General features: G+C 45.7%; 1 protein-coding gene across 1 annotated transcript in view; it reads left to right on the forward strand.

Annotated features, from left to right (window-relative positions):
- Nucleotides 1-22,111, forward strand: part of slc28a3 (solute carrier family 28 member 3) — a 213,583-nt gene that overhangs the window by 166,430 nt on the left and 25,042 nt on the right. The window lies entirely within an intron of this gene.

Raw genomic sequence — 22,111 nt, forward strand, 5'->3', positions numbered from 1 at the left:
AATATGACTTAAGGCCATGGAATGCACTTAACATTCCCAGGTAGTTTATGCCCAGTGTTTGTAATAATGATGCCTCCTGTGCATTCCATCTCCCCCACAGCTGGAGATGGAATTGGTAGCACCTCATCCAAGTGCACTGACATCAGTATGTAGTTCCATAGATGGGTAGCTGATAATGTTTGGATCGGAACAATGCCTAATGTTATCTTTCCACCATTTTAGTTCCATTGTGGCCTCTGTTGGTAGCTAATTGGTCTGTCAAAATGACCCCCATAATTTTTGAGTGCACGAATTTTTGCCCTCTAATATTTGATAATGTAAAGGTCCGATTTGTGTGGCTGGAAACGCAGCCACTATAATGCCAATTATTCTTGCTACCAGTCTGATGGATGGTTTTGCTTTGCTGCAAGCCTCCATTAAGGCTGTAACCTTTTCTTTCGGCAAAGTCACTGACATGTGAACTGAGTTAAGGGTGAACCCCAGATGATCCATTGTGTTAAATAACATCTGTGGTCACCTCTAATGGGGACTGTATAGTAAGCATCTTTTAAATCGATGCTTGCCATGTAGTAACCTAGGAAATCAATTGCCTAGCAGTAACGAAGGTTCCCATCTAGTAATGAATATATAGTACGAAAGTATTCAAATTAGTCAAATCTATGATGATGCGGCAACCACCATCTAGTTTATGATAAAGATTTTGGACACGAATTCCTGTGATTCGTGTTGGATATCCTCCATTACTCCTTTTTTATATGGCCACTGTAGTTCAGCATGCGCTTTTGATTTTTCTTTGCCTGTAAGCACGAACATTCGGTTCGGTACATGCTGAACTGGAGGATTATGTTTTGTATAAATTCTATGGTATAACCCTATACTTCTGAAAATATAAGTGTCGGTGGTTAATTTATTCCATGCATCCAGATAGAATTGTAATCTCCCACCAACCTCGTAAGGACCCAGACCCACCTACCTCCATGGTTACTATTGGTAGGTTTGTTACTTTTTCGGCATCCTCCGTGGACGTTGAGGCGCCGGTGTCTGGATCTGTAGTTGGGTCGGTGTTGAGGGTTAGCGCATTCCCCAGGAAGTAGTTTTTAGACGTTGCTTTAATGTGCCCCAGGGTTTTACCCTCTTCGTCAAGTTATTTTACCTGTTTTGATAAGTTGCCTCCAAATGGTAATATTGGTGGTTTGGAGGTTCCAGGTTTGCATAGGCCTGCAAATTAGGGTCTAAAGCCGGTTGGATGGCACTTCTTCCTAATGCTGTTTACTCGTATTGGTAGTTGCAAAATAAAGCCAGTGCATCCTGGTGATCTTGTGTCATGTCTTTTTTGTTTATTGTGCGGGCGAAAACCGTAATTCCCGCTGTTAGGACTTTCAGAACTTTCTGTAGTTTCAAGTCCCTGGCTCTGATTGAGGCTCCGACATGTTTTCAAATACACTGGTTGACACTGGGAACATTCAGTGTTTTGCAGTTCCCTGGTGGTAAGTGTCTTGCTGTGGTGTCCAAATAATGCCTGTCCTTATAGCTGGTTGATTGACAAGTAGTCAATACTTGCAGCTATTTTAGGTTCCAGGTTTTGGCCAGTTTGGTCGGGTTGAATAAACTGGGACACCATCCAATAGGTTTTCTTGCACCCCATGTGCACTAGGGGTATGTTCTGCACCCCTCTTCAGGGTCAGCCCAGAATTGACCCCCTGTACTCCCCTCTGATGAGGGAGAAACACTGTGCAGCCCTACAAGAGGTACTGCTGTAGGACTTACTAGCTGCCCACTGTGACTAGTCTCCATCTCCCGGAGCCTGTCACTTTGGAGTACCTGCTCCAACAGCCGCTCCAGCTGGCTCCAATGCTCTCGGGCACTGGCCACTCGCTGCTGCTCCAGTTCCTGCAGCCGCTCCAACCGGCTCCAATGCTCACGGGCACTGGCCGTCGCGGCTGCTCCTGAAGCCGCTTGTTCCTGAAGCCGCTCCTGCTCCAGTTCCTGCAGCCTCTCCAACCGGCTCCAATGCGCACGGGCACTGGCCGTCGCGGCTGCTCCTGAAGCTGCTCCTGCTCTAGTTCCTGCAGCCGCTCCAACCGGCTCCAATGCTCACGGGCACTGGCCGTCGCGGCTGCTTTTGTTCCCCGCTCCCAGCCGCTCCAACCGGCTCCAATGCGCACGGGCACTGGCCGCTCGCGGCTGCTCCTGAAGCCGCTCCAACTGGCCCCAATGCGCACGGGCACTGGCCGCTCGCGGCTTATTCAGAGTCGGACTCATCGGAGTCAACGACTCTGTTAGTTTTTATGCTTCGCTCTACTGCCTGGCCGTGGCCGGTGCGGGAGCGAAGTCTGGCACAGCTGTTCCCATTACGGAAGATTGGCGTGCCGTTGGCTGCTGCTGCCAGCTGCCCGCAACTCCGCGGTTCTCCCCCGCCACCTTTCCCGCAGCCTTCGTGGATCTGGTCCATGTCTCCACCTGTAAGGTAAGTGGAAGGAACGCAGAGTCTCCTTACCTGCTGTTCCCGGCTTTCAAATTCTGCCGCTAAGGGGAACGTCGTTCCCCCTGCTGTGACTCGTTGCAATGCGTGTAGCGATATGACACGCATGCGTCCTGGCGGGATTCTTCACATAGTCACTCACGTGACTCCGAAGTAAAATTGTATCTTTATACATCATCAAAACTACCCCTGATGGTTGGCTCTTTCAATGCAGAGGTCCAAGCAGGTGATAAGCACACTACGGCTGAATTTGTCGTCATAGAAACAAAGAAACATAGAAATTAGGTGCAGGAGTAGGCCATTCGGCCCCTCGAGCCTGCACCGCCATTCAATATGATCATGGCTGATCATCCAACTCAGTATCCCGTACCTCATCAAGGAGAAAGGAGAGCCACTCATCAGTGGAGAAACTGAGTCGTTCCTCGACAAGTCCTACAGTAAGATTGTTACACCTAAGGTACTTGAAGAGAGAAAGTGTGTGATGGTGAGAAAGGGAGGGAAGCATAGAATGCAAACGTCCCCGGGTGTTGTACCTCTTGTGAACAGGTTCACCCACTTAAAAGCTGTCGGGTCAGAAGACGTTATTACACCGAGCGGCGGACTGGCTTGTGAAGCAAAAAGGGCGGTTGAGCCAAAACCAAAGAGGCCAACGTCAGGCAACGCCATTGTAGTGGGAGACTCCATTGTGAGAGGTACGGACAGGGGTTTCTGCGGCAATAGACGGGATTCGAGGATGGTGTGCTGCCTTCCTGGTGCCAGGATCCAGGATGTCACGGACAGAGTGCAGAAAATCCTCAAGGGCGAAGGTGAGCAGCCGGAAGTGGTAATGCACGTCGGCACAAACGATGTCGGAAAGAAGGGGATGAATATTCTGCAGCGTGACTTCAGAGAGCTCGGAAAAATGCTGAAAAACAGGACCTCCAGGGTTGTTATCTCCGGTTTGCTTCCAGTTCCTCGTGCTGGCGAGAGCAGGAACGGAGATACGGGACCTGAATGTGTGGCTGAGGAACTGGTGCACGGGGCAGGGATTAAGATTCTTAGATAACTGGGATCTGTTTTGGAGTAAGGGGGAACTGTACAAAAGGGACGGATTGCATCTTAACAGGTGTGGGACCATCATTCTGGCAGGCAGGTTTGCCACTGCTACACGGGTGGTTTTAAACTGAATAAGGGGGGTGGGGTGTCAAATGGGATAGTCGAGGATGGAGTTAAAGGGAAAGGGTTTCTTAAATGTGTGAGCGTAGAGACAGAGGGGTGTAAAATGAGGGTAGAAGCAATAGGTAGCAAGGTGAAAAATAAATGTGGCAGGCAGACAAATCCAGGTGCAAAAATCAAAAAGGGCCACTTTTCAACATAATTGTAGAAGGGGTAAGAGTGTTGTAAAAACAAGCCTGAAGGCCTTGTGTCAATGCAAGGAGCATTCGTAATAAGGTGGATGAGTTGAATGTGCAGATAGCTATTAATGACTATGATATAGTTGGGATCACGGAGACATGGCTCCAGGGTGCCCAAGGCTGGGAGCTCAACATCCAGGGATATGCAATATTCAGGAGGGATAGACAGAAAGGAAAAGGAGGTGGAGTAGCGTTGCTGGTTAGAGAGGAGGTTAACGCAATAGAAAGGAAGGACATTAGCTTTGAGGATGTGGAATCGATATGGGTAGAGCTGCGAAACACTAAGGGGCAGAAAACGCTAGTGGGAGTTGTGTACAGGCCACCTAACAGTAGTAGTGGAGTTGGGGGTGGCATCAAACAGGAAATTAGAAATGCGTGCAACAAAGGTAAAACAGTTATAATGGGTGACTTCAATCTACATATAGATTGGGTGAATCAAATTGACAAGGGTGCTGAGGAAGAGGATTTCTTGGAATGTATGCGGGATAGTTTTCTAAACCAACATGTAGAGGAACCAACGAGAGAGCAGGCTATTCTAGACTGGGTATTGAGTAATGAGGAAGGGTTAGTTAGCAGTCTTGTTGTGCGTGGCCCCTTGGGCAAGAGTGACTATAATATGGTTGAGTTCTTCATTAGGATGGAGAGTGACATTGTTAATTCAGAAACAAGGGTCCTGAACTTAAAGAAAGGTAACTTTGAAGGTGTGAGACGTGAATTCGGTAGGGGGCGCTGCACTGGCAGCAGCCTGTCGGCAGCGTGTCCGTCTTTTTTCAACTTTTTTTATTTTTTTAGTATGTTTAAAAGTCTGTTTTTAATGTTTCTTTGTGTGTTATGTGTGGGGGGTGGTGTGGGGGGGTAAGGGGGAAACCGTTTCGGCCGCCTCTTCCATGGAGAGGCGACTTTTTCAGGTCGACTCCCCCGTGGCCTAACAGCATGGATCGGCGCCGACTTTCCCGGAGACGCGCCCGGAGCTTCAGCGGCGGGCACAGCGTGGACTCTCGGCGCGGAGCGGGTGAGACCTCGCTGGAGGGGAGCGCTCCGTTACGCTGGCCCGCGGCAGCCGGCAGCCGGCAGCCTGAAGCAGCGGTCTGCAGAACTCCAGCTGGTGCGGCGTCTACAGCCCGGGATCTCACGTGGAGGACCCGGGGGGAAGAAGAAGCTTCCACCGCCGGCCCGCGGCCGTCTTCTACCGCGGGTGCGGCATGGACTTATCATCTCCCCTGGAGGGGAGCTTCGACCGCCGGCCCTGCAGACTGCGGTGCTTCCGGCTGCGGCACGGCAGGTACTTTAAAACTTTGACCGCCGGCCTCCGGCCTACACCAGCCTGAAGCCGCGGTCTCTGGTTGGGAAGAGCCGATCCTGGACTCACCTTGACTTTGACTTTGGCAGACAGGAAGCAAGAGTAGGAGTAAACAGATCCTTTTCACAATGCCAGGCAGTGACTAGTGGGGTACCGCAAGGCTCAGTGCTGGGACCCCAGCTATTTACAATATATATTAATGATTTGGACGAGGGAATTGAATGCAACATCTCCAAGTTTGCGGATGACACAAAGCTGGAGGCAGTGTTAGCTGTGAGGAGGGTGACTTGGATAGGCTGGGTGAGTGGGCAAATGCATGGCAGATGCAGTATAATGTGGATAAATGTGAGGTTATCCACTTTGGTAGCAAAAACAGGAAAGTAGACTTATCTGAATGGTGGCCGATTAGGATGCAACGGGGCCTGGGTGTCACGGTACACCAGTCATTAAAAGTAGGCATGCAGGTGCAGCAGGCAGTGAAGAAAGCGAATGGTATGTTAGCATTCATAGCAAAAGGATTTGAGTATAGGAGCAGTGAGGTTCTACTGCAGTTGAACAGGGTCTTGGTAAGACCACACCTGGAGTATTGGGTACAATTTTGTTCTCCTAATCTGAGGAAAGACATTCTTGCCATAGAGGGAGTACAGAGAAGGTTCACCAGACTGATTCCTGGGATGTCAGGACTTTCATATGACGAAAGACTGGATAGACTCAGCTTGTACTCGCTAGAATTTAGAAGATTGAGGGTGGATCTTATAGAAACTTACAAAATTCTTAAGGGGTTGGACAGGCTAGATGGAGGAAGATTGTTCCCGATGTTGGGGAAGTCCAGAACAAGGGGTCACAGTTTAAAGATAAGGGGGAAATCTTTTAGGACCGACATGAGGAAAACATTTTTCACACAGTGGTGTCTCTGGAATTCTCTGCCACAGAAGGTATTTGAGGCCAGTTCATTGGCTATATTTAAGAGGGAGGTAGATGTGGCCCTTGTGGCTAAAGGGATCAGGGGGTATGGAGAGAAGGCAGGTACAGGATACTGAGTTGGATGATCAGCCATGATACTATTGAATGGCGGTGCAGGCTCGAAAGGCCGAATGGCCTACTCCTGCACCTATTTTCTATGTTTCTATGAGAGACTGCTCAAGCATTACGTGTGCCACACATTGGGATAAATGTGAACTCATTGAAGGCATATGCAGATTTAAAGGAGTGGTTCAAGCTAGTATTTGGGTGATCATTGTCAAACTCAAGATAGACCCAAATGTTAAGCCTATAATACAACCAAATGAGAAGAAGTCCATTTGAATTAACAGAAAAGAAAGGTGCATGTGAGCACTTTCATGTTTACCTGTATGGTATCGAGTTTGAGCTGTGAACAGACTGCAAATAGCTGGAGCCAATCTACTCCCCTCGATCTAAACCGTGTGCCCGGACACATTGAATGATGGATGCTTAAACCCCTGTCTCACGGTGCGAGTCCACCCACGAGTGATCCCGAGTTTAAAACAAATCAAACTCGTGGGAATCACATAGAATTAATGTAGCGGGAACGTCGGAACTCGTGGACGTAACTTAGCGACTTGTAACGCTAATAGGCCTTTCTCACGGGGCGACTTGACGCAAGAGTTAACCAGAGTTTAACATCGTGGGAACCTCGTGCGATAACAGTACGGCATTCGTGGACCACCGTGGCGCTAACGGCAGGTAATCGTGTAACTTGGTGACTCGGGAGAAAATTCAAGCAAGCTTGAATTTCTCCAAGAGTGACTTGTACACTTGTGGTTGAGCATTGCAACATTATATGAACGCAGTGGCCAGTGCGATATCCGTAATAACTCTTGCGGTTACCGTGGGAACTCCTGCGAACGGTAAACCCGGAAGCGGGACAGAGGGGACAGAAGGTGAGTAAAAAAGGTGTTCTCAATATCCTTTATAAATGTCTGTTTGTTAATATGTGTGTCTTTTCCTCTTGGGCATTACTTTGTTTCTGTTGGTGGCTCCACATTTTATGATAGCCTGAAGTGTGATAAAGCTTTTACCTCAGCAGTTTGATTGTCAGTGCTTGTTTACCTCATTGTTAAATAAATATATTTTTTACTATCAGCTTGATGTCTGCAATTCTTCATTAACACATCACTACAAGATGAATGTCTCTAATGTTATAATCCCTCTCATGCTGAAACACAAAATAGTTGAAGGGAGGTGATATAATCACATTTTCATTAAGTTTCATTTTTGAGTGTTCAGGTCCATCAATTGTTGAGCTATTTAAACGTTTGAAAGTTTCACCTCTCGGTAGAAAATAAAATAAGCCAATCAGCACAGTAAATGTGAGACAAAGTCTTTATTCCTATTTGACAATATAAAAAGACGACTTCTTGCACATATTGAGAGAAGGTGCATCACACCAAACATTTGTCTATAAAAGGGCCTCGCAAACACGAAAATCAACAAATGAGGCACGCTAGATTATTTTAAACACATTATATTCATTAACCTCCGCAACAAGCCTAAACTCAGGCATTTAAAGGGACAATGCAATGTGCTAAATGGCAGGTTTTGCAGACGAACATCTTATAGGAAGCACTTTTCAGAGGACAACACTAGAAAGTCAGCTTATTTGCTATGCATTTCTGCTAACATGCAGTAGTGTTCCTGTGGTCGGCTACCCATCAATATAGCTGTCCTGCCACGACACACTCCCCAATTGTGAATTGTAGTAAGCGCAGAGATGGCCTCTTTGCTCTTTCACACCCAGTGAGACTTCCTCTTAATTCTCTTTTTAATTAATCTCTCCCTTCTGCCTTCACGCAAGCGTCCTCGATGCACATAGTGGTAATGCTTTATAAATGTCCAGAGATGCTGCCTGTCCCGCGGAGTTACTCCAGCACTTTGTGTCTGTCTCCCTGGAGACCTCGTTTCCCACGCAGTCTGACATCTACCGTGCATACATTGCCAACTGTTGTTTTGGCAGCAGCAACATAATCTCCCGGTTAGTGTTGCTGAGGCCTAGTTTATGTAGAGACAAGAAACTGCAGATGCTGGAATCATCATCATAAAACACACACAAAGTGTGAAGGATCTCACACAGCGCTGGAGTTACTCAGCGGGACAGGCAGCATCAGCGGAGGGAATGGACAGACGTTGATTCGGCTCGAAAAGAAGGGACTCGATCCGAAACGTTGCCTATCCATTCCCTCCACAGATGCTGCCTGACCCGCTGGCTTACTTCAACACTTCATGTTCATGTCATAGGAGCAGAATTAGGCCATTAGGCCCATTGAGTTGCTCCAACAATTTGTGTTTCGCTCAACATGCCTGCATCTGTGGTCCCCCATGTCTCCATTTGACAGTTGGAAGAACTCAGCGGGTCATGGAGTCTGAAGAAGGACCCTGACCCGAAACCTCGCCTGCCTTTTTCCTTCCACAGATTTCATGTAGTCACTTTCTCGCCGGTGAGCTACAATGAGTGCAACCACCACCGCTCCACCTTGGACCTCAGCAGGAACAATATCTTCTACATCAGCCCGGCGCAGTTCGAGAACCTCTCGTTCATCAAGTGTCTCAACCTGTCTGGCAATGCCCTCAGCCAAACCCTAAATGTTTCCGAGTTCCTTTCCCTCCTTCACCTGCGCTACCTGGACCTCTCAAACAACCGCATCGACCTCCTCTACGAGTCCGCCTTTCAGGAGCTGCAGGAACTTCAAGTGCTGGACCTCAGCAACTACAACCACTATTTCCAGATGGAAGGGTTGACGCACTGATTAAACTTCATCCACACCCTCACCAATCTCTCCAAGCTGATCATGAGCAAGAACGACATCTATACCTCAGCTGAGGAGCAATTCGCTGAGCGTGCTGGAGTTCCGGGACAACCAGTTGAATTACATGTGGAGCGACGGCAATTACATGTACATTGAGTTCTTTGAGAACCTCTACAACCTGAGCCGCCTCGACCTCTCGGGCAACAGACTCACGTTCCTGCCGCACAACGTGTTTGACCACCTGCCCCCGCTACTCAAGGAGCTTGTGCTGAGCGGTAACCGGCTGCGGAGCTTCAACTGGGCCAGGCTTTACCTGCTAGGCTGGTTGGAGCTGCTGGACCTCGGTAGCAACCTGTTGACCACGGTGCCTCACATGCTGTCCAACTGCACCCAAACCCTGCGCGTCTTCAACCTCACCCGCAACCAGATCTCCAAGCTGACCAAGGACTTCCTGCGGGACGTGACCTCCCTGCAGTACCTGGATCTCGGCTACAACAACCTGAAGACCATCCAGGCCTCCAGTTTCCCGGACAGCGCCATCAAACACCTTCAGGAGCTGCGGCTAAACGGCAAGCACTTTCTCTGCACCTGCGACGCCAGGTGGTTCGTGTGGTGGATCAATCAGACCACGGTCTACATCCCTTGCCTGGTCGCCGATGTCACCTGCGCCTCCCCCAAAGCCCACCGCGGCCATGGCGTCGTCATGGTGGACCTGCACTCCTGCGAGTTGGACTACCTGGGCATTGGCCTCTATTCTTTCTCCGCCTTGATCACCCTCTTGCTCCTGGTGACCTTGGAAAAAATACGAGGTATGTTGCCTGTTGCTGGAGTTTGCAAACAATTGAATGGGTTGTCACAATTCTTTCATTTATGTGGGGAACGCATATGAGCAGAACCTGAGAATCGAGGGGCATCCCAGAGAAGCATGCAGCTACATAAGAGACGCGGAGAAGCTGATCATCGGGGCAGTTCTGTCCATGGTCATGGGAGGCTTTTTATAGTAAAAAAACTGCATGACGTCATTTTTATCCATGTGATGATTTTTCCACACGTCGGTAGTCGTTGGCTCAAGAGTAACTCGGGAGAGGAACTTGGTACATCGCAGAAATGAGAAGTAAACGGCAAACTTAGACATACACGTGGGAACTCGTTTAAACTCGTGAACATAAACTCGTAGGCAACCACGAGCTTGATTTCTTCTTTCACTCGGGATCACTCGTGGGTGGACTCGCACCGTGAGACAGGGCCATAAATAGATTGCAACAGTACAAATAGAGAGTGATCCACATCGCTGGAAAAAACAATATACCTGACTCATTATCCAGATTGCTGAAGATAGACAAGCTGCAAGGGTCTACACCGGAGACGGAAGCAGAATTGTTTGTACGATTTCTTGCAATACACTCTACACCAAGAGCAATGAGAACAAGAGAAATAGGTGGTCAAAGGATCCAGAATTACAAGATATTAGAGAGCAGATCCAAAAAGGTGACTGGGAGGAATGTCCACAGGAAAAATGCAGCTATCAGAGATGAACTATGCACAATTGGAAGGTGTGTGCTGAGGGGAAACAGGATTATAGTGCTAACAAAGCTGAGATCAAGGATGATCTAGTTGGCTTACGAAGGACATTTAGTTGTTGGAACTAAACCAAAATTTTGTACAAATGTATGTGGAACGACATGTGAGATCATGCCAGATGTCAGATGGTAAGCAGATCCAATCCACCTGAGCCAATATAAAGCACATTGTTACCGACAGGACATTGGGAAGATGTTGCTGTATAATTTTTAGGCACACTTCCATCAGGAGAGTCAATATTATTTGTGATTAATTACTACAGCAGGTATTATGAATATGCTATAATGAAGACGATAACATCGGAAAAGACTAGCAGTTTTGACAATAGACAATAGGTGCAGGTACAGGCCATTTGGCCCTTTGAGCCAGCACCGCCATTCAATGTGATCATGACTGATCATCCCCAATCAGTACCCTGTTCCTGCCTTCTCCCCATATCCTCTGACTCCGCTATTTTTAAGAGCCCTATCTAGCGCTCTCTGGAAAGCATCCAGAGAACCTGCCTCCACCGCCCTCTGAGGCAGAGAATCATCCTTCTAAACTCCAGAGTGTACAAGCCCAGCTGTTCCATTCTCTCAGCATATGACAGTCCCGCCATCCCGGGAATTAACCTTGTAAACCTACGCTGCACTCCCTCAATAACAAGAATGTCTTTCCTCAAATTAGGGGACCAAAACTGCACACAATACTCCAGGTGTGGTCTCACTAGGGCTCTGTCCAACTGCAGAAAGACCTCTTTGCTCCTATATTCGATTCCTCTTGTTATAAAGGCCAACATGCCATTCGCTTTCTTCACTGCCTGCTGTACCTGCATGCTTACTTTCAGATGGAAATCTTCGCAAGACACGGTCTACCAATGTCATATATATCAGACAATGGGCTTCAGTTCATTTCTCAGACGTTTGCTGACTACATGAAGAAGACAGGTGTATATAATCACAAAGTTACACCAAGGAGGCCACAAGGTAATGGAGAAATGGAACACCAGAACCCATCTCTAGAGAAGAGGATGAGAATTGTCCAGGCAGAAGGCAAAGATGGGACGGAGATGCTCTTATCATATGTAGCAGCATATAGAGTTACACCACACAGCACAACAGGGGAGAATCGGCAGAATTGTTGTTTGGAAGGAAAATCCAGACTAAGACACCATGGGTTGCTGACTTGGTAAATTATCAAGAAGTGGGAGATCATGATGCAGAAAGGAAAGGGGCATCAAAGCTCTATGCAAACAGGAGACAAGATGCCAGACCATCGGATGTGACTCCAGAAAAAATAATAAAACATGTTTCTTGATGACATGAGAAGCTACTGAGTACCTCAAGTCCATACACATGGAGTAAACAGAAGGAGCACAGCACTTGCTAAACCAACTGCTTACCTGCCTCTCCTGACAATCACCTCTTCCTCCACCTGTGGTAGATTATTTGGTTCCACATTTGCTTTAGTCAGCCACCTGAGAGCTCACAGACCAGGAGAACTGAAGTGGAAGCAAGATATCATTGTTCCAATGAAGTGCTTTGAAGTTGAAGTAAAGGAAATGGTGTGAAATAAAATTTGGTCAATTCAATCACATTACTTTCATTTTCCATGCAATGATTATTATTCTTGAAAATCATATAACCCCTGTCGGGTCCAATAAGGTGCCTTCATTTTACTAGAAACTGTGATCTGCAGAATTTGAAACAGTGGAGAATATTGTGTCACAGCAACAGAAAGTGTGCATTTTTTAAAAGTGCAATGGGTGCAACAAAAAAGATTGGAAGATGGGAAATTCATTCTTAACATGTGAGATGTCTGTTCAAAAGTCTGCTCACAATGTGGAAGAAGCTGTTCTTGAATCTGGTGGTACATGCTTTAAAACTACTGTATCTTCTGCCCGATGTGAAAGGGACCAGGTTGTGAGTGGTCTTGATAATGTTGGCTGCTTTCAGGAGGCAGAATGAAGTGAAGATGGAGACATGAGGGTGGAGGGGGTGGGGTGGTGGAGGGGGGGTGGAAGTTGGTTTGTATGATGGACTGGTCTACGTTTACAACTAAGCAATTTCTTGTGGTCTTCGGCAGAGTAGTTACCATACCAACCTTAGCTACATCCAGAAATGATGCTTTCTATGGCGCATCTGTAGAAATTGGTAAGAGTCATTGGAGACATACTGAATTGACAGCCTTCTGAGGAAGTAGAATTTGGCCATAGTATTAACATAGTTGTATCAGGGTAAATTGGTGTTGATATTTACACTTATGAAATGAGGGCACGTCCTATCAGTTCATCTTGCATCCTTTCAAGCAGTCTAAACATTCATAGGTCTTTCCCTGATGTGCAAAATCTACATGATAGTTGAATTTGGTTACATGCTTTGTGCTCTAATAGATGGCAGATTGGCTGACGATAAAAATCTCTCAATGTGCCTGTTGTGACTTTTTTTGTGTGGCGTTTAACAAAAGCTTGTTGAGACAGGTAGCTCGTTATTATGTTCGTTCAACCATTAGACATTTCTGATGCTGAAATACAGCCATCTTTTGCTGATGGTTAAGACATTAGTTTTTGCATTTGCCAACAGCATTGTGCTGCAAAAGGTTGGCACTCCAGCATTCTTCCTGTCATTTCTTCTTAATAGAAGTAAAGTAGAATACCCAAGAAAAGCAAAATGCTGCAGATGCTGGCTGTCTGAATTCAAAACTAAAACTGTTAGGCACTCTTCCAAATTAAGTGACTGACATTAAAATCAATGGCATATGCCAGTAAGATTGAAGATGATCCAGTAAAAAGAGATCGTTATGGTGATCTGAAAGAATGCCATTGTGGTGATGCGGGATTTCAATATGCAGGTAGACTGGGAAAAGCAGGTTGGTTCAGGACCCCAAGAAAGAGAGTTTATAGAGTGCCTCCGAGATGGATTCTTAGAGCAGCTTGTAATGGAGCCGACCACAGAAAAGGCAATTCTGGATTTAGTGTTGTCTAATGAACACACTAGATGCAAATGCATGGCAGATGCAGTATAATGTGGATAAATGTGAGGTTATCCACTTTGGTGGCAAAAACAGGAAAGTAGACTATTATCTGAATAGTGGCCGATTAGGAAAAGGGGAGATGCAACGAGACCTGGGTGTCATGGTACACCAGTCATTGAAAGTAGGCATGCAGGTGCAGCAGGCAGTGAAGAATGCAAATGGTATGTTAGCATTCATAGCAAAAAGATTTGAGTATAGGAGCAGGGAGGTTCTACTGCAGCTGTACAGGATCTTGGTGAGACCACACCTGGAGTATTGCGTACAGTTTTTGTCTCCTAATCTGAGAAAAAACATTCTTGCCATAGAGGGAGTACAGAGAAGGTTCACCAGACTGATTCCTGGGATGTCAGGACTTTCATATGAAGATAGACTGGATAGACTCGGCTTGTACTCGCTTGAATTTAAAAGACTGAGGGGGGATCTTATAGAAACTTACAAAATTCTTAAGGGGTTGGACAGGCTAGATGCAGGAAGATTGTTCCCAATGTTGGGGAAGTCCAGAACAAGGGGTCACAATTTAAGGATAAGAGGGAAATCTTTTAGGACCGAGATGAGAAAAACATTTTTCACACAGAGAGTGGTGAATCTCTGGAATTCTCTGCCACAGAAGGTGGTTGAGGCCAGTTCATTGGCTATATTTAAGAGGGAGTTAGATGTGGCCCTTGTGGCTAAAGGGATCAGGGGGTATGGAGAGAAGGCAGATACAGGATACTGAGTTGGCTGATCAGCCATGATCATATTGAATGGCGGTGCAGGCTCGAAGGGCCGAATGGCCTACTCCTGCACCTAATTTCTATGTTTCTATGAACCAGATTTGATAAGAGAACTCGAGGTAAAGGAACCGCTTGGAGGTAGTGATCATAATATGATTAGTTTTAATCTGCAATTTGAGAAGGAGAAGGTTAAATCGGAAGTGTCAGTGATGCAGTTGAACAAAGGGGACTATGAAGTCATGAGAGATGAGCTGGCCAAGGTAGACTGGAAAGAGATCCTAGCAGGAATGATGGTGGAACAGCAAGCTAGATGCAAGAAAAATGTTCCCAATGTTTGGCGAGTCCAGAACCAGGGGCCACAGTCTTAGAATAAAGGGGAGGCCATTTAAGACTGAGGTGAGTAAAAACTTTTTCATCCAGAGAGTTGTGAATTTGTGGAATTCCGTACCACTGAGGGCAGTGGAAGCCAAATCACTGGATGGATTTAAGAGAGTTAGATAGAGCTCTAGGGGCTAGTGGAATCAAGGGATATGGGGAGAAGGCAGGCATGGGTTATTGATTGGGGACGATCAGCCATGATCACAATGAAAGTAAAGTAAAGTATCCTTTATTGTCATTCAGACATTTCAGTCTGAACGAAATTGTATACCTTGCAGTCATAACATAGAATAAAATAACCAAACACACACTTAACACAGTTTAACATCCACCACAGTGAGTCTACCAGGCACCTCCTCACTGTGATGGAAAGTAATAGTCTTAAAGTCCTTGTCTCTTCCTTCCTTGCTCTCCCTCTGCGTTGAGGCGATCCAGGCTTCCGATGTTGGGACCCCGCTGGGTGATGGTAAGTCCAGCGGCCGCATCCGAGCTCCGTGAACGGGCTGGTTCAAACTCCTTGGCCCGGGGCGGTCGAAGCTGCTGAAGCTGGCACCCTCCAGTCCAGCGGACGAAGCTGTCGTTGCAGGAGCTCCGGAGAACCGGTCACCAACCTGGGACCTGCGAGCTTCCGACGATGTCATCCACTGGGCCCGCGGCCGAGGCCTCCGAGGCTCCAAAGTCGGGCTGCTACCGCAATGCCACCACAGCCCCGAAGTCGGCCAGCTTCGCGATGGTAGATCCTGGCTCTGCCTCCGGAGCCTCGAGGTCGGTCCCAGTTGGAGGCCGCCAGCTCCGCGATTAGGCCGCAGCGCAGACGGAGATGGGGATACGACAAAGAAAAGGTCGACTAAAAACTGTTTCTCCCACCCCCCACACATACACAACTAAAATAAACAAAATAAACAAAACAACAGGACAAAATAAAACAACAACAAAAAGACAGACGGACTGCAGGTGAGCCGCAGCTGCTTGGGCAGCGCCGCCACGTCCGGAAGTGGCAGTACTGGCTCGAAGGGCCGAATGGCCTCCTCCACTTATTTTCTATGAATAGGTGATGGGTCTTTAAATAATGCTGCTATGTTCAAGGCCAGCCATAGACTTGAGGGGCAGAATGGGAAATGTCATATAGGAGCATGTGAATATAGAATATGTGCAGGACTCCCATGGATTTATGAAACTAAAAATATTCGGAGAAAACATTGTTGAATTGGTAAATTATGCTAGATTTGATTAAAGTGACCAGGGTGATATGAAAAAAGTTACTGGAATTGCTAATCAAGTTCAAAAATGAGGACCTATTAGAGCTTGAACACATAGGTCAAAGGAAGATAAACACCACTAACATGGTTTTCAAAATAGCTCACTAGGAAAGGCTGTGGCATTCTACTAAATGAAAACAACAATAGCCATCCTCAATGATGATAAACTTACATGGACTACATGATTAGATGTGGCTACATGATGGAAGATGCTGTGCCATTTGGAATGAAAGAGAAAGGGAAAGGAGCAATCCAGATCTCGACAGATGGAAGAGCAGAGAGCTGCCCAGATCTCCACTGATATCTTTAGGCTTGTTCATCAACCACCCAAGAACAGTCGCCGGAAGAATGCTAGCCATCAACTTCACAAACTCCATAAAGCTCTGATTCACGAGCATTATCATCATCTTTGCTTCCCACCTTCCCTTCTGCCACCTTGAAATGCAAAACCACTATTATCGTTTGTATATGAGAGGATATGCGGTTATGAATTTGAAACAAAACTAGAGCACAAGTATTATCATGCCTGCTTCACCTCCACCTTCCCATTCACCAGAGGTCACCTATTACCCCCTTGTTTGTCAAGATCTATCCGAAAAATATTTAGACCCTACTTCCACTTGGCTTTGAGGAAAACTCGTATCTATCGAAGAGAAAAAAACTTTCATCTCATCCCTATCTTAAATGGGCGAGCTTTTATTTTGAGACGGTGAAATTGAATCTCTCACAGGAGGATATTCCCATACTGTCAAGGCCCCTTCAGGATTCTCACTTGGTGAGAATCCTGAAGGGGTATAATGTTTGTTTTTATCTTAATTTAAGATTCAACTGTTAATTAAATCATATTTCTTTATTTTAGTCACTTGTGTTGATATTATTAAATGTTTCTTGACTAGATTATTTAATTTTGGTTTTCAACCATAATTTATTCATTGAAACCAACAGGAAATGGTTTCTCAATTTTCAAATTCTTGCTTAATGAACTGTTCAATAGGAATGCACACCATTCGCAAATCTATTTATTTTATTCTGGGTTTGAGTGTTTCTTTGATGGATCCATGATTTCTGGACCTGCTATGACAGGCCCCATGAGAAACTTAGGAACATAGAAATGTACAACACAGGAACAGGCCCTTTAGCCTACCACGTCCATGCCGAACTTAATGTCAAGACAAACTAATCTCATCTGCCTGCACATGATCTACAGTGCATTCAGAAAGTATTCAGACCCCTTCACTTTTTCCACATTTTGTTACGTTACAGCCTTATTCTAAAATTGATTAAATTCATTTTTTTAATCATCAATCTATACACAATACCCCATAATAATAAAGCAAAAGCAGGGTGTTTAGAAATTTTTGCAAAGTAATTAAAAATAAATAACTGAAATATCACATTTACATAAGTATTCAGACCCTTTACTCAGTACTTTGTTGAGGTACCTTTGGCAGCTATTACAGCCTCAAGTCTTCTTGGGTAGGACGCAACAAACTTGGCACACCTGTATTTGGGTAATTTCTCTCATTCTCTGCAGACCCTTTCAAGCTCTGTCAGGTTGGATGGGGGCGTCGATGCACAGCTATTTTCAGGTCCCTCCAGAGATATTCAATCGGGTTCAAGTCCGGGCTTTGGCTGGGCCACTCAAGGACATTCACAGACTTGTCACAAAGCCACTCCTGCATTGTCTTGGCTGTGTGCTTCGGGTCGTTGTACTGTTGGAAGGTGAACCTCTGCCCCAGTCTGAGGTTCTGAATGCTCTGGAGCAGGTTTTCATCAAGGATCTCTCTGTACTTTTCTCCGTTCATCTTTCCCTCGATCCTGACTAATCTCCCAGTTCCTGCCGCTGAAAAACATCCCCACAGCATGATGGTGCCATCACCATGCTTCACCGTAGGTATGGTATTGGCAGGTGATGAGCGGTGCCTGGTTTCCTCCAGACGTGACACTTGGCATTCAGACCAAAGAGTTCAATCTTGGTTTCATCAGACCAGAGAATCTTGTTTAGGTGCCTTTTGGCAAACTCCATGCGGGCTGTCATGTGCCTTCTACTGAGGAGTGGCTTCCGTCTGGCCAATCTACCATGAAGGCCTGATTGGTGGAGTGTTGCAGAAATAGTTGTCCTTCTGGAAGGTTCTCCCATCTCCACAGAGGAACTCTGGACCGCTGTCAGAGAGACCATCAGGTTCTTGGTCACCTCCCTGACCAAGGTGCTTCTCCCCCGATTGCTCAGTTTGGCCGGGCGGCCAGCTCCGTGAAGAGTCCTGGTGGTTTCAAAGTTATTCCATTTAAGAATGATGGAGGCCTGCAATGCTGCAGAAATTGTTTTATACCCTTCCTCAGATCTGTGTCTCGACACTATCCTGTCTCGGAGGTCTATGGACAATTCCTTCGTCTTCATGGCTTGATTTTTGATCTGACATGCACTGTCAACTGCAGGACCTTACAGTGGCTTGCAAAAGTTTTCATACCCCTTGAACTTTTCCACATTTTGTCACGTTACAACCACAAATGTAAATGTATTTTATTGGGATTTTATGTGATAGACCAACACAAAGTGGTGCATAATTGTGAAGTGGATGGGAAATGATACATGGTTTTCAAATTTTTTTACAAATAAAAAACTGAAAAGTGTGGTGTGCAAAAGTATTCAGCCCCCCTGAGTCAATACTTTGTAGAACCACCTTTCGCTGCAATTACAGCTGCAAGTCTTTTGGGGTATGTCTCTACCAGCTTTGCACATCTAGAGACTGAAATTTTTGCCCATTCTTCTTTGCAAAATAGCTCAAGCTCAGTCAGATTGGATGGAGAGCGTCTGTGAATCTTCCAAGATTGCCCTGTATTTGGCTCCATCCATCTTCCCATCAACCCTGACCAGCTTCCCTGTCCCTGCTGAAGAAAAGCATCCCCACAGCATGATGCTGCCACCACCATGTTTCACAGTGGGGATGGTGTGTTCAGGGTGATGTGCAGTGTTCGTTTTCCGCCACACATAGCGTTTTGCATTTAGGCCAAAAACTTCAATTTTGGTCTCATCTGACCAGAGCACCTTCCTCCACATGTTTGCTGTGTCCCCCACATGGCTTGTGGCAAACTGCAAACGGGACTTCTTATGGCTTTTTTTCAACAATGGCTTTCTTCTTGCCACTCTTCAATAAAGGCCCGATTTGTGGAGTACACGACTAATAGTTGTCCTGTGGACAGATTCTCCCACCTGAGCTGTGGATCTCTGCAGCTCCTCCAGAGTTACTTTGGCTGCTTCTCTGATCATTGCTCTCCTTGCCCGGCCTGTCAGTTTAGGTGGACGGCCATGTCTTGGTAGGTTTGCAGTTGTGCCATACTCTTTCCATTTTCGGATGATGGATTGAACAGTGCTCCGTGAGATGTTCAAAGCTTGGGATATTTTTTTATAACCTAACCCTGCTTTAAACTTCTCCACAACTTTATCCCTGGTGTGTTCCTTGGGTGTGTTCCTTGGGCTTCATGATGTTGTTTGTTCACTAATGTTCTCTAACAAACCTCTGAGGCCTTCTTCTTCTATGTAGTTTTTTTTTTGGCGGTTGGCAAACAACTTTTTAGTGCATTACCGCCACCAACTGGTATGGAGTGTGGATCAAATAACATTATAACTTATATACTAATAACCTATATCTTTCCGAACAAATTGGTTACCCTGTGAAAAAGCAATAGGATTTGATAGCACTTATATGAATTCTAACCTCTGAGGCCTTCACAGAACAGCTGTATTTATACTGAGATTAGATTACACACAAGTGGACTCTATTTACTAATCTGGTGACTTCTAAAGGCAATTGGTTGCACTGGATTTTATTTAGGGGTATCAGAGTAAAGGGGGCTGAATACTTTTGCACGCCACACTTTTCATTTTTTTATTTGTAAAAAAATTTGAAAACCATGTATCATTTTCCTTCCACTTCACAATTATGCGCCACTTTGTGTTGGTCTATCACATAAAATCCCAATAAAATACATTTACGTTTGTGGTTGTAACGTGACAAAATGTGGAAAAGTTCAAGGGGTATGAAAACTTTTGCAAGCCACTGTATATAGACAGGTGTGTGCCTTTCCAAATCATGTCCAATCAATCAATGACCGCTTGTGAACTCCAATCAAGTTGTCGAAACATCTCAAGGATAATCAATGTAAACAGGATACACCGAAGCTCAATTTTGAGTGTCCATAGCAAAGGGTCTGAATACTTATGTAAATGTGATATTTCAGTTATTTATTTTTAATATATTTGCAAATATTTCTAAGTATCTGTTTTCGCATTTTTATTTTGAGGTATTGTGTATAGATTGATGATTAAAAAAATGGTTTAATCCATTTTAGAATAAGGCTGTAACTTAACAAAATGTGGAAAAAGTGAAGGGGTCTGAATACTTTCCAAATGCACTATATATCCCTCCATTCACTGCATATACATTTGCCTACCAAAAAGCATTATAGTATTTGCCTCTCCTGGCAGTGCATTCCAGGCACCTACCTCCCTCCCTGATATTTCCACTGGGAAGAAGGTTCTGACTGACTATCCTATCTATGCCTCTCATAATTTTACATATTTCGACCAAGTCTCCCTTCAATCCCCGACATTCTAGAGAAAATAATCCAAGTTCGTCCAACCTGCCCTGCTGCTTCAGATTCAGATTCAGATTCAGATTCAGATTCAATGTAATTGTCATTGTCAGTGTACAGTACAGAGACAACAAAATTGTACCCCCTAATTCAAGCAACAAACTACTAAACCATTACTCCGCCATATCCAAAGCCTCTACATCCTTCCTGTATTGGGGCGACTAGAACTAGACGCAATATTCCAAATGCGGCATAACCAAAATCTTATGGCCCTGCATCATTACTTCCTAACTCTTATACTCAATGTCCCAACCAGTGAAGGCAAGCATACCATATGTCTTATTTACCAACCTTTCAAGAATCTCTAGTTAGAGGTGGTCCTAGAGGACTGGAAAAATGCAAATGTTACTCCGCTGTCAGCGAGGGAATCTATAGACCTGTTAGCCTGACTTCAGTGGTTGGTACGATTTTAAGACTCCATTATTAAGGGTGAGTTTTCCGAGTATTTAGAACTACATGATAAAATAGGCTGAAATCAGCATGGTTTTCTGAAGGGGAGATCTTGCCTGACAAATCTGTTGAAATTCTTTGAGGAAGTAAATATCAGGATAGACAAAGGAGAGTCAGTGGATGTTGTTTACCTAGATTTTCAGAAGGCCTTTGATAAGGTGCTGCACAGGGGGCTGCTAAATAAGATGAGTGTCCGTGGTATGAGAAGAAAATAACTAGCATGGATAGAAGGTTGGCTGCATGGCAGAAGACAAAGGGTGGGAAGGTCATAAGATCATGTGATAGGAGCAGAATTAGGCCTTTCAGCCCAAGTCTACTCTGTCATTCAATTATGGCTGATTTATCTCTCCCTCCTAACCCCATCAAGTTTGCATTTATTGTCACTTAACCAATTAAGGTACAGTGAAATTTGAGTTACAATACAGCCACACTAAGTGAAAAAAACACGATACACACATAAAATAAAGTTTAACATAAACATCCACCACAATGGAATCAACATTCCTCACTGTGATGGAAGACAATAAAGTGCAGTCATCTTCTTCCTTTGTTCACCCGTGGTCGGAGCCTTTGAACCCACCGCAATTCGCTGCTACAAACAGTCCGATGTTCAGGCCCTCTCGTCGGGATGATCGAAACTCCGACGTCGGGACGGAGGAACACTTCCTAGTTCCCGAGTCAGCCGCTTCTTACCGGAGATATCGGCTTCATGGTGTTAAAAGTCCACAGGCCCCCGCGGTCAGAGCACTTCTTCAGGCGATCCTCCGCAAAGGATCGCAGCGCCGTGAAGTGAAAGTTCACGCCGCGCCTGTGGCTTGAAGCTCCAGGCCGGTCTCCAGGAAATGCCGCAACATTCCAATTGTTAGGCCGAGGAGGGGGGGGGGGGGGGGGGGGGGGGGGGGGGAGAAGGGCGGTGATGAGACACTGAGAAAGTCGCATCTCTGTTGAGGTAAGTGACTGAAAAAAGTTTCCCCCTATTCCCTCCCCCACAATCTCTCCCCATATAAACTAACCAAGAAACATTTAAAACATATTAGAAACATATTTAAAACATACTTAAAATAATAAAATCAGAGAAGGGTCGTGACAGTCTGCTGGTGAGGCAGCCATTGCTGGCGCCACACC

Source organism: Amblyraja radiata, chromosome 3 (genome assembly GCF_010909765.2).
Source record: "Amblyraja radiata isolate CabotCenter1 chromosome 3, sAmbRad1.1.pri, whole genome shotgun sequence".
Classification (NCBI taxonomy): domain Eukaryota; kingdom Metazoa; phylum Chordata; class Chondrichthyes; order Rajiformes; family Rajidae; genus Amblyraja; species Amblyraja radiata.